General features: G+C 44.8%; 1 pseudogene; it reads left to right on the forward strand.

The window, feature by feature from the left end:
* Positions 1 to 303: 303 nt before the first annotated feature.
* On the forward strand, positions 304 to 10,057 carry LOC126943856 (endoplasmin-like; annotated as a pseudogene).
* Positions 10,058 to 10,290: the final 233 nt, after the last annotated feature.

The following is a 10,290-nucleotide window of genomic DNA, read 5'->3' on the forward strand; positions in this document are numbered from 1 at the left end:
ACTTAAATCAAAGAATCTTTAAAGACCAGGCCCTGTCCTTAAAATCATCCTTTATCCTAGAGAAGAGAGAATGGACCTCCTTTGTCTTCCAAGCCATTTTTTCCTGTTATATTGTAAGTCACATCTGGAAACTTACTGAATTGAGATCTGGGAACAAGGAACCAAAGAACTCAATAACTGATTGTCAGAAACAGCAACCTGTACTTGCTGCCTAGAGCAAGTGGGCATTCCAGCAGGGAGGCCATAGGATGCAGCAAAGGTGACTTCCTTCTCAGCAGGAAGAACTTGGCCTAGTATTGAATGATGGATGGGTTGAACTTTGAGATGGTAGCTGGACTGAGTCTGCTGACCCAGGGAGGATATGCCCTACTCTCACCCCAGGTAGGGGAAGTTGGTGTTGGGCTGCCTCCCAAAGGGGTGCTAGGAGACAGGACTGGTTGCAATAAAGGAGGAAAGCATGAGTTTTGGTGGTGTCAGTAACTGTGAAAAAGCCCCTTCCACAGATCTCACTTCCCAGCCACCCTTGGGCCTTAGGCCTGAGTGAGTCAATACCGTTAAGCATCCCACCCCACCTTTCTGCTTCTGGCTCTTGGAGCAGTCCCAGCAGAGAAAGCCAAATTTCCTCATCATGGTTCTTTCCCTTGTCCAGGTTAAAAGACTTTTGAGGGCTCGCTGAATAGCAGTACCTTCCCAATACACAGAGAATCACCCCAGGGCTTCTAGGCTACAAACTTCACAAACCCCTGAACAGATTATCCAAGGCATGGGAAGAAGACCAACGTCAGAACCCTCCAGGAAATTTCAGTGCTCTTAGTAGATACATTTGGATTCTTCTGGAAAACCCCCAAGCTCCCCCAAGGTAAATGGCTCTCCCAGCACCCCAAAGGAACCCACAGTTGCGTCTTTCATATGGAGGCCACAGAGGCATCCACTGCATGAGGTCACCTCACCCAAGGGGCGTGGCAAGGTGGCTCCTCTGACTGCACAGCCTCCATCCTTCCCTGAAAAGTGCCTGCCGTCCTCCCTCACATGTTCTCACATGGACCACGTTCTGCATGGCGCTCCTCAAAGCACAGCCAGTGGCCCTATGTGGGACCGAAGACCCATGGAAACCACAGAAACTGCAGAGATCCCAGGAGCCACAGCCACATGTGTCATCATGATCTCAGAGGTTCACCCCTCAGGCAGCCTGACTGGATGTCATAAAAATTAACTAAATAACTTAAATTGACTGTTGGGGTGTTTGCCCAGAGCAGGCACTGACATCCCTCAGGCTTCGCAGGGCAGCAGAGCTCATATGAGTCATTCTGCAATGGGTCCCAGTGGAATCAGTGGAAACAGGGAGGTGCAGGTCTGGCTGCCCTCCCGGGCTGAGTCAGAGCAGGCCTATCACTAGGAGGCAGGGCTGTGCCCCCAGACCCTGGATGCCCTTTACCCTCAATCAGGGACTCTCTCCCTTCAGGATATCACCCTCCTGCAGGAAAAGTCAGCGTGAAGCCTGCAGGAGTTCACAAATGTTAATTTCTACCACCACCACCTCCACTTCTGAGTAGATGTCCTTTTCTTCCTTCTTTCCTCCTCCTTTTTTTTTTTTTTTTTTTAAATAGAGATTGGGTCTTGCTCTGCTGCCCAGGCTGGAGTACAGTGGTGTGATCATAGCTCACTGCAGCCTTGAACTCCTGGCCTCAAGGGATCCTCCCATCTCAGCCTCCCGAGTAGCTAGGACTACAGGCATATGCCACCACTCCTGGTCTCTTCTTTTCCTTTTCCTTGCTTTCTCTTTTCCCACATCCAATTCGGGAAGTGGGAGTTGGCAATACTCAATTACCCAATAGGCAGATAAGCATGTGCTTAAGGTCCAGGAAGGCAGGGATACCCTCAAAATTGTTTGAAAACTATCTCGTATTATATCCTATATATCATCACATACACAGATACATGCATTAGAAAAATCATACCTTTGTTTACCTTGTTAACACTTTCTTTGTGGCTTAGTGTAGTTTTTCTTTTGAATTAATGGGGGTCGTGAAAACCAACACCATTTTCTTTTCATCTTTTCTGAGCTTACAGCTGCTCAACTCCTTGGGTAATGGTGGTGAGTTTTGAGAATTTGTGCTTGGAATTAGTGAGGGAGGGAGACAAGCTTTCAAATGTAAACTCATGTCTAATACCTACACTAATACTGGGAAATGTTGGTAGATGTAAGTGGTTCCAGCTACTTTGAGAGGCAGTAGTATAATGTAAGGTCTAAAGACTTTGAGGTTACACAGGCTGGGTTCAAAACTCAGCCCTGACATTTACATACCCGGTGATCTCAGTGAGTTATTCAACCTCTCAGGGGGCCAGTTTTGTCATTCATAAAATAAGTGATCCTTCGGGCTGAATGAGCTAATATGAGTAAGCTACTTGATACATATAAGCATTCAGTAAGTGCTAGTTCTTATTTTCCAAGATAGGTTTTAAAAGCAACTCTGCCATTTTTATTATTAACGTTTACAACATGATAAGTTACGCTTTTTAAAAAACTTTTTCTTATAAATTAATTATTAATATCTCTACTTTTTAATATGGAAAGACCCTCTATTAAGGGCTGCTAAATAAGCCAACTATTAGATTAAGAACTTAAATCTCAATTCAGGTATCATTTGTTAATTTGTTCAGTTGATGAAATTATTCATCTCATCATAGAAGCCAATTAAATTAATGCATCTATTTTACCTATAATTTAAAAAGAAAAAAAAAGGTCTAGAAAGAGCAGAAACACTTTCCTTACCCAGGCTCTTATTATGATCAATTTCAGTTGACTTAGACCCAAAGGAGAAAAGGCTGGGAAGTGAAAGGGTACTGACCCAGGGTGAAAGAGGGGTGGGAAGCGGGGAGAAGGGCTTCCGTCTTGGAAAAGACCAAAACAAGAGCTTCCACGGAAGTAAAGATTCATGCAGGAAAGGCCTGGAAACCTGGCCATTAAGTGGAGGGCTCCCGTGGTCCTAATCCCCCGATGGTGACTGATAACCCCCATTGTGTTCAGGCCTAGTGCTTCCGGGCAGGAAACCCCAGCCTCTGTACCAGGGATAAGGCAGGCTGGGAGCAGGCCTGGTGAGGGCATCTCACTGCCACTTCCTTCTCTCAAGGAGGGTCGGAGTCAGGCTCCCTTTCCCAGGACCTCAGAGTTCTGAGAGGTCAGGGCTGGTGTGGGCTGCTGTGGAATCAGGCCTCTTCTGCATGGAGGTCAGCCCTTAAAGCCAGGCCTGGGGATGGCGTGAAGTGGCCCTTGAGGGGAGGTGTATGAGGAGGTTGAGGGAGGAGGAGTGAGGGAGAAGAAGGTAAGAATTGAAGATTCATAAGATGGCTTATGTTAGGGTGACATAGTGATGAAAAGGGTCAGCACAGAAAGGGATTTGAGCGTTGGACTAGGAAAACTCTCTCTTTCCTGTATTGTAATTTTTTTTAACTTTACGTTTTGGCTAGTCATGTTTTTACTAGTTATATTGCGTCTTTTACTAAGTTGCAACTTCGTATCTTAATTTAATTAATTAATTATTATTATTATTTTTTTTTTTTTTATGACCAAGTCTCTGTCACCCAGGCTGTAGTGCAGTGGCCTGAACTCAGCTCACAACAGCCTCCACCTCCCGGGTTTAAGCAATTCACCTGCCTCAGCCTTCCAAGTAGCTGGGATTATAGGCGTGCACCACCATGTCCAGCTAATTTTTGTATTTTTAGTACAGATGGGGTTTTACCACGTTGGCCAGGCTGATCTCAAACTCCTGATCTCAGGTGATCCTCCTGCCTCGGCCTCCCCAAGTGCTGGGATTATAGGCATGAGCCACTGTGTCTAGACACATATCTTAATTTTAAACTGAAGATCAAAATTTGATTATCACCCCTTTTAAAAATCACAATATAAGGCCGGGCGCAGTGGCTCATGCCTGTAATCCCAGCACTTTGGGAGGTCAAGATGGGCAGATCACCTAAGGTCGAGAGTTCGAGACCAGCCTGACCAACATGGAGAAACCCTGTCTCCACTAAAAACACAAAATTACCTGGGCATGGTGGCGCATGCCTGTAATCCCAGCTACTCGGAAGGCTGAGGCAGGAGAATCACTTGATCCGGGAGGCGGAGGTTGAGGTGAGCCGAAATTGCACCATTGCACTCCAACCTGGGCAACAAGAGTGAAACTCTGTCTCAAGAAAAAAGAGAAAAATCACATTAGTGTTTTTTCTGATTAGAAAATGTATAGGCCGGGCGCGGTGGCTCAAGCCTGTAATCCCAGCACTTTGGGAGGCCGAGACGGGTGGATCACGAGGCCAGGAGATCGAGACCATCCTGGCTAACACAGTGAAACCCCATCTCTACTAAAAAAATACAAAAAACTAGCCGGGCGAGGTGGCGGGCGCCTGTAGTCCCAGCTACTCGGGAGGCTGAGGCAGGAGAATGACATAAACCCGGGAGGCGGAGCTTGCAGTGAGCTGAGATCCGGCCACTGTACTCCAGCCCGGGCGACAGAGTGAGACTCCGTCTCAAAAAAAAAAAAAAAGAAAGAAAGAAAATGTATATATAGTTATTGTAGAAAATTTGAAAAGAAATTTAATCACAAACAAGAAAATTAAAACTACCTATACTCTTACCACATGGAAATAACTATGGTTAATGTATTAATGTATCTTCTTCCAGATATTTTTGTATGCATAAATGTATGTATGTTATTGGGAAAATACTCTTTATTTTTTTTTTAATTTTTATTTTTGAGATAGAGTTTCGCTCTTGTTGCCCAGGCTGGAGTACAGTGGCGCAATCTCAGTTCACTGCAACATCCGCCTCCCGGGTTCAAGCAATTCTCCTGCCTCAGCCTCTAAGTAGCTAGGATTACAGGCATGCGTCACCATGCCTGGCTAATTTTGTATTTTTTCAGTAGAGACGTGGTTTCTCCATGTTGGTCAGTCTGGTCTCGAACTCCCAGCCTCAGGTGATCCGCATCTCGGCCTCCCAAAGTGCTGGGATTACAGGCGTGAGCCACTGTGCCTGGCAATACTCTGTTTTGTAACCTGCCTTTTCCCCTGGATAATATATCAAAAATGTGTTTTTATGTCCTGTGGTATTCTTATACAACTGGATTTTTAATGGCTAAGTATTCGGTCATATGTATTTTCATAATTTATCTAACCAACCCCTTTCACTGCATATTCAGGAATTACCATTTTTCCCCTCTTAAAAAGTAACAGTGGTAAACATAATAATTACCACTATTTTTTTTGAGACGGAGTCTCCCTCTGTCACCCAGGCTGGAGTGCAGTGGCATGATCTCAGTCCACTGCAACCTCTGCCTCCCAGGTTCAAGCAATTCTCCTGCCTCAGCCTCCTGAGTAGCTGGAATTACAGGTGTGCACCACCATGCCTGGCTAATTTTTTTTGTATTTTTAGTAGAGACGGGGTTTCACCATATCGGCCAGGCTGTTCTCGAACTCCTGACCTTGTGATCCGCCTGCCTTGGCCTCTTAAATACTGCTAAAACAAAGATGAGGCATTACTGTGACAATTATTCAAAAGGTTCTAAATTCAAGCAAAACTCTGAGAAGTTTGAAAGGCCGTCTTAATGTAGCTCTCAGGTCTCCTTTCAGGCTTGCAGAACATGCAGCCACCTGACTCTGACCCAGGCCTCAGCACCATGGAGCATGATATTGTTTGTATGTTTATCTCCACCCAAATCTCATGTTGAATTGTAATTCCCAGTATTGGAGGTGGGGCCTGGTGGGAGGTGATTGGATCCTGGGAGTCGATTTCTTATGAATAGTTTAGCACCAGCCCCATGGTGCTGTTCTTGAAATAGTGAGAGACTTCTCATGAGATCTGGCTGTTTAAAAGTGTGTGGCACCTCACTCTCTTGCTCCTGCTCTGGCCATGTGATGTGCCTGCCTCCTCTTCGCCTTCCTCCATGATTGCATCCTTCTAGAGACCTCCCCAGAAGCTGAGCGGATGCCAGCACCATGCTTCCTGTAAGGCATACAGAGTCGTGAGCCAGTTAAACCTCTTTTCTCTATAAGTTATCCAGTCTCAGGTGTTTTGTTGTTTTTGTTGTTTGTTTGTTTGCTTGTTTGTTTGAGATGGAGTCTCACTCTGTCACCAGGCTGGAGTGCAGTGGCACCATCTCGGCTCACTGCAACTTCTGACTCCCTGGTTCAAGCGATTCTCCTGCCTCAGCAGCCTCCTGAGTAGCTGGGACTACAGGCACGTGCCACCGTGCCTAGCTAATTTTTGTATTTTTAATAGAGATGGGGTTTCACCATGTTGGCCAGGATGATCTTGATCTCTTGACCTCATGATCTGCCCACCTCAGCCTCCCAAAGTGCCGGGATTACAGGCCTGAGCCACCATGCCCAGCCGGGTGTTTCTTTATAGCACTGCAAGAACAGCCTAATACAGAGCATCTATTCATTCAATTGGCTCATATTTTTTGAGCAGCTACTATTTCAGGAGCAGAGGCTACAACCTCCAGAGTAGTCATGGAGTTTGTATAGAGAGAGCTTAGGATCCCAGGATCCTGGAGTCAGATTGCTTGCTCTGGTCTCAAGAAGTTTACCATATGACTTTGGGCAAGCAACTTTACCACTCTGAGCCTCATTCTCTTCATCTGTGAAGTGAGCATAATGGTGCCTACCTCATGGATTGTTGTGGAAATTAAGTGAGATAATGCTTGCAATGCTTTCATAAAATGTCTGGTGCATCCTAAGTGCTCTACCTATTTTTATTAGCTTTAACACTGCCCTCCTGCTGTTATTATTGAAGTTTTGTTCATTGAAGCTCTAGAGCCATCTCTCAATAATGCTAAACCTCTTTATTGACAACACTTCAAATAATTCTACTCTTGTCTTGCCAGCAGCTTAATTGAGACAACTGTCTGACCTGTAATCACTTGAGGGGTACACACTGTCAAGGAAAAAGGAAACACTCAGTTAACAGATAAAAATACAGAGTTCAGCAGTCAGCCTTCCACACTACAGGAGATACTTGATTAGTCTTGAAACTTAGAGTCAATGAAACACAATTGCTTAAGTTTACTCTGGACAAAGAGATTTCCTCAGTGAAGGAAAATCACGTTCTCTCAAGATCTGTTGACATTTTGAAACTCTAAACCCTCCAGTTACTCTTCTACAAATCACATCTGCTGGGACCCTGATATGGTTTGGCTCTCTGTCCCCACCCAAATCTCATCTTGAATTGTACTCCCACATTTTTTTACAGGCTCATAGGCGGAAGGGTCTTGCCTTGTCTCAGATGAGACTTTCGACTGTGGACTTTTGGGTTAATGTTGAATTGGTTAAGACTTTGGGGGACTGTTGGGAAAGCATGATTGGTTTTGAAATGTGAGGTCATGAGATTTGGAGGGGCCAGGGGTGCAATGAGATGGTTTGGCTCTGTGTCCCCACCCAAATCTCATCTTGAATTGTACTCCCATAATTCCCATGTGTTGTTGGAGGGACATGGTGGGAGATAATTTTAATTATGGGGGCAGTTTCCTCCTTACTGTTCTCCTGGTAGTGAATCAGTCTCATGAGATCTGATGGTTTTATCAGGGGTTTCCACTTTGGCATCTTCCTCATTTTCTCTTGCCACTGCCCTGTAAGAAGTGCCTTTCACCTCCTGCCATGATTCTGAGGCCTCCTCAGCTATGTGGAACTGTAAGTCTAATAAAACCCCCTTTTCGGCCAGGCGCAGTGGCTCACCCCTGTAATCCCAGCACTTTGGGAGGCCGAGGCGGGCGGATCACAAGGTCAAGAGATCGAGACCATTCTGGCCAACATGGTGAAACCCCGTCTCTACTAAAAATACAAAAATTAGCTGGGCGTGGTGGTGGGTGCCTATAATCCTAACTACTCAGGAGGCTGAGGCAGGAGAATTGCTTGAACCTGGGAGGCAGAAGATGCAGTGAGCCGAGATCACACCACTGCACTCCAGCCTGGAAACAGAGTGAGACTCTGTCTCAAAAATGAACAAACAAACAGACAAAACTCTCTTTTTCTTCCCAGTCTCGGGTATGTCTTTACCAGCAGCGTGAAAACAGACTAATACTGACCCACACCCTCACTGCATCAATGATGCTGAGTAGGAATGGTGGGAGGAGCACGGAATGCCTCCTCCCAATCAGGGTATTTTCAGTCTCTTCTGTGGTCAGAAACTTCATGAGGATCCAGGATTTCAAAGCAAAGAGGCGCTGAGGCCAACATTGAAATGGTTGCTCCACCCTTTCTACCCCTCCTCCTACAAAATTCTGCAGCTTGATCTCCACATTTAGTTCTTACTCCTTAACAGGGATACAACACTACACTAACCTTTTTTGGCTATAACTTGTGTCATGTAAATGGCAAAATGCAGCCGAATACTGTGCTATCTGGAATGGAGATTTGCAAGGTGCTAATGGGGAAATTAAAATTACAGCCTGAGTTGGGCAGACTGTGCGGCTGGAGCAAGGCTGAAACTGTTGATGAGCACATGGAGGAAGAAGAAGTAGCAAAAGAAGACAAAGAAGAATCTGATGATGAAGCTGCAGTAGAGGAAGAAAAAGAAGAAAAGAAACCAAAGATTTAAAAAGTTGAAAAAACTGTCTAGGACTGGGAACTTATGAATGGTATCACACCAATACGGCAGAGACCATCAAAAGAAGTAAAAAAAAAAAAAAAAAAAAAAAAGAAGATGAATACGAAGCTTTTTACAAATCGTTTTCAAAGAAAAGTGATGACCCCATGGCTTATATTCACTTTACCGCTGAAGGGGAAGTTACCTTCAAGTCAGTTTTATTTGTACCCACATCTGCTCCATGTGGTCTATTTGACGAATATGGATCTAAAAAGAGTGATTACATTAAGCTCTATGTGCACTGTGTATTCATCACAGATAACTTCCGTGATATGATGTCTAAGTACCTTAATTTTGTCAAGGGTGTAGTGGACTCAGATGATCTCCCCTTGAATGTTTCTCTTGAGACTCTTCAACAACATAAACTGCTTAAGGTGATTAGGAAGAAGCTTGTTTGTAAAACTCTGGACATGATCAAGAAGATTGCTGATGGCCGGGCGCGGTGGCTCAAGCCTGTAATCCCAGCACTTTGGGAGGCCGAGACGGGCGGATCACGAGGTCAGGAGATCGAGACCATCCTGGCGAACACGGTGAAACCCCGTCTCTACTAAAAAAATACAAAAATCTAGCCGGGCGAGGTGGCGGGCGCCTGTAGTCCCAGCTACACAGGAGGCTGAGGCAGGAGAATGGCGTAAACCCGGGAGGCGGAGCTTGCAGTGAGCTGAGATCCGGCCACTGCGCTCCAGCCCCGGCGACAGAGCGAGACTCCGTCTCAAAAAAAAAAAAAAAAAAAAAAAAAAAAAAAGATTGCTGATGAGAAATACAATGATACTTTTTGGAAAGAATTTGGTACCAACATCAAGCTTGGTGTGACTGAAGACCACTCGAATCAAACACGTCTTGCTAAACTTCTTATGTTCCAGTCTTCTCATCATCCAACTGACATTACTACCCTAGACCAGTATGTGGAAAGAATGAAGAGAAAACAAGACAAAATCTACTTCATGGCTGGGTCCAGCAGAAAAGAGGCTGAATCTTCTCTATGTTTAGCGACTTCTGAAAAAGGGCTATGAAGTTATTTACCTCACAGAACCTGTGGATGAATACTGCAGTCAGACCCTTCCCAAATTTGATGGGAAGAGGTTCCAGAATGTTGTCAAGGAAGGAGTGAAGTTTGATGAAAGTGAGAAAACTAAGGAGAGTTGTGAAACAATTGAGAAAGAATTTGAGCCTCTGCTCAATTGGATGAAAGATAAAGCCCTTAAGGACAAAATTGAGAAGGCTGTGGTGTCTCAGCACCTGACAGAATCTCTGTGTGCTTTGGTGGCCAGTCAGTACAGACTGTCTGGCAACATGGACAGAATCATGAAAGCATAAGCATATCAAACGAGCAAGGACAGCTCTACAAATTACTATGCAAGTCAGAAGAAAACATTTGAAATTAATCCTAAACACCCGCTGATCAGAGACATGCTTCGATGAATTAAGGAAAGGTGAAGATGATAAAATAGTCTTGAATCTTGCTGTGGTTTTGTGTGAAACAGCAATGCTTCGGTCAGGATATCTTTTACCAGACACTAAAGCATATGGAGATAGAATAGAAAGAATGCTTCCCTAAGTTTGAACATTGACCCTGATGCAAAGTTGGAAGAAGAACCCAAAGAAGAACCTGAAGACACAATAGAAGACACAGAGCAAGATGAAGACAAAGAAATGGA

Source organism: Macaca thibetana, chromosome 1 (genome assembly GCF_024542745.1).
Source record: "Macaca thibetana thibetana isolate TM-01 chromosome 1, ASM2454274v1, whole genome shotgun sequence".
Lineage (NCBI taxonomy): Eukaryota > Metazoa > Chordata > Mammalia > Primates > Cercopithecidae > Macaca > Macaca thibetana.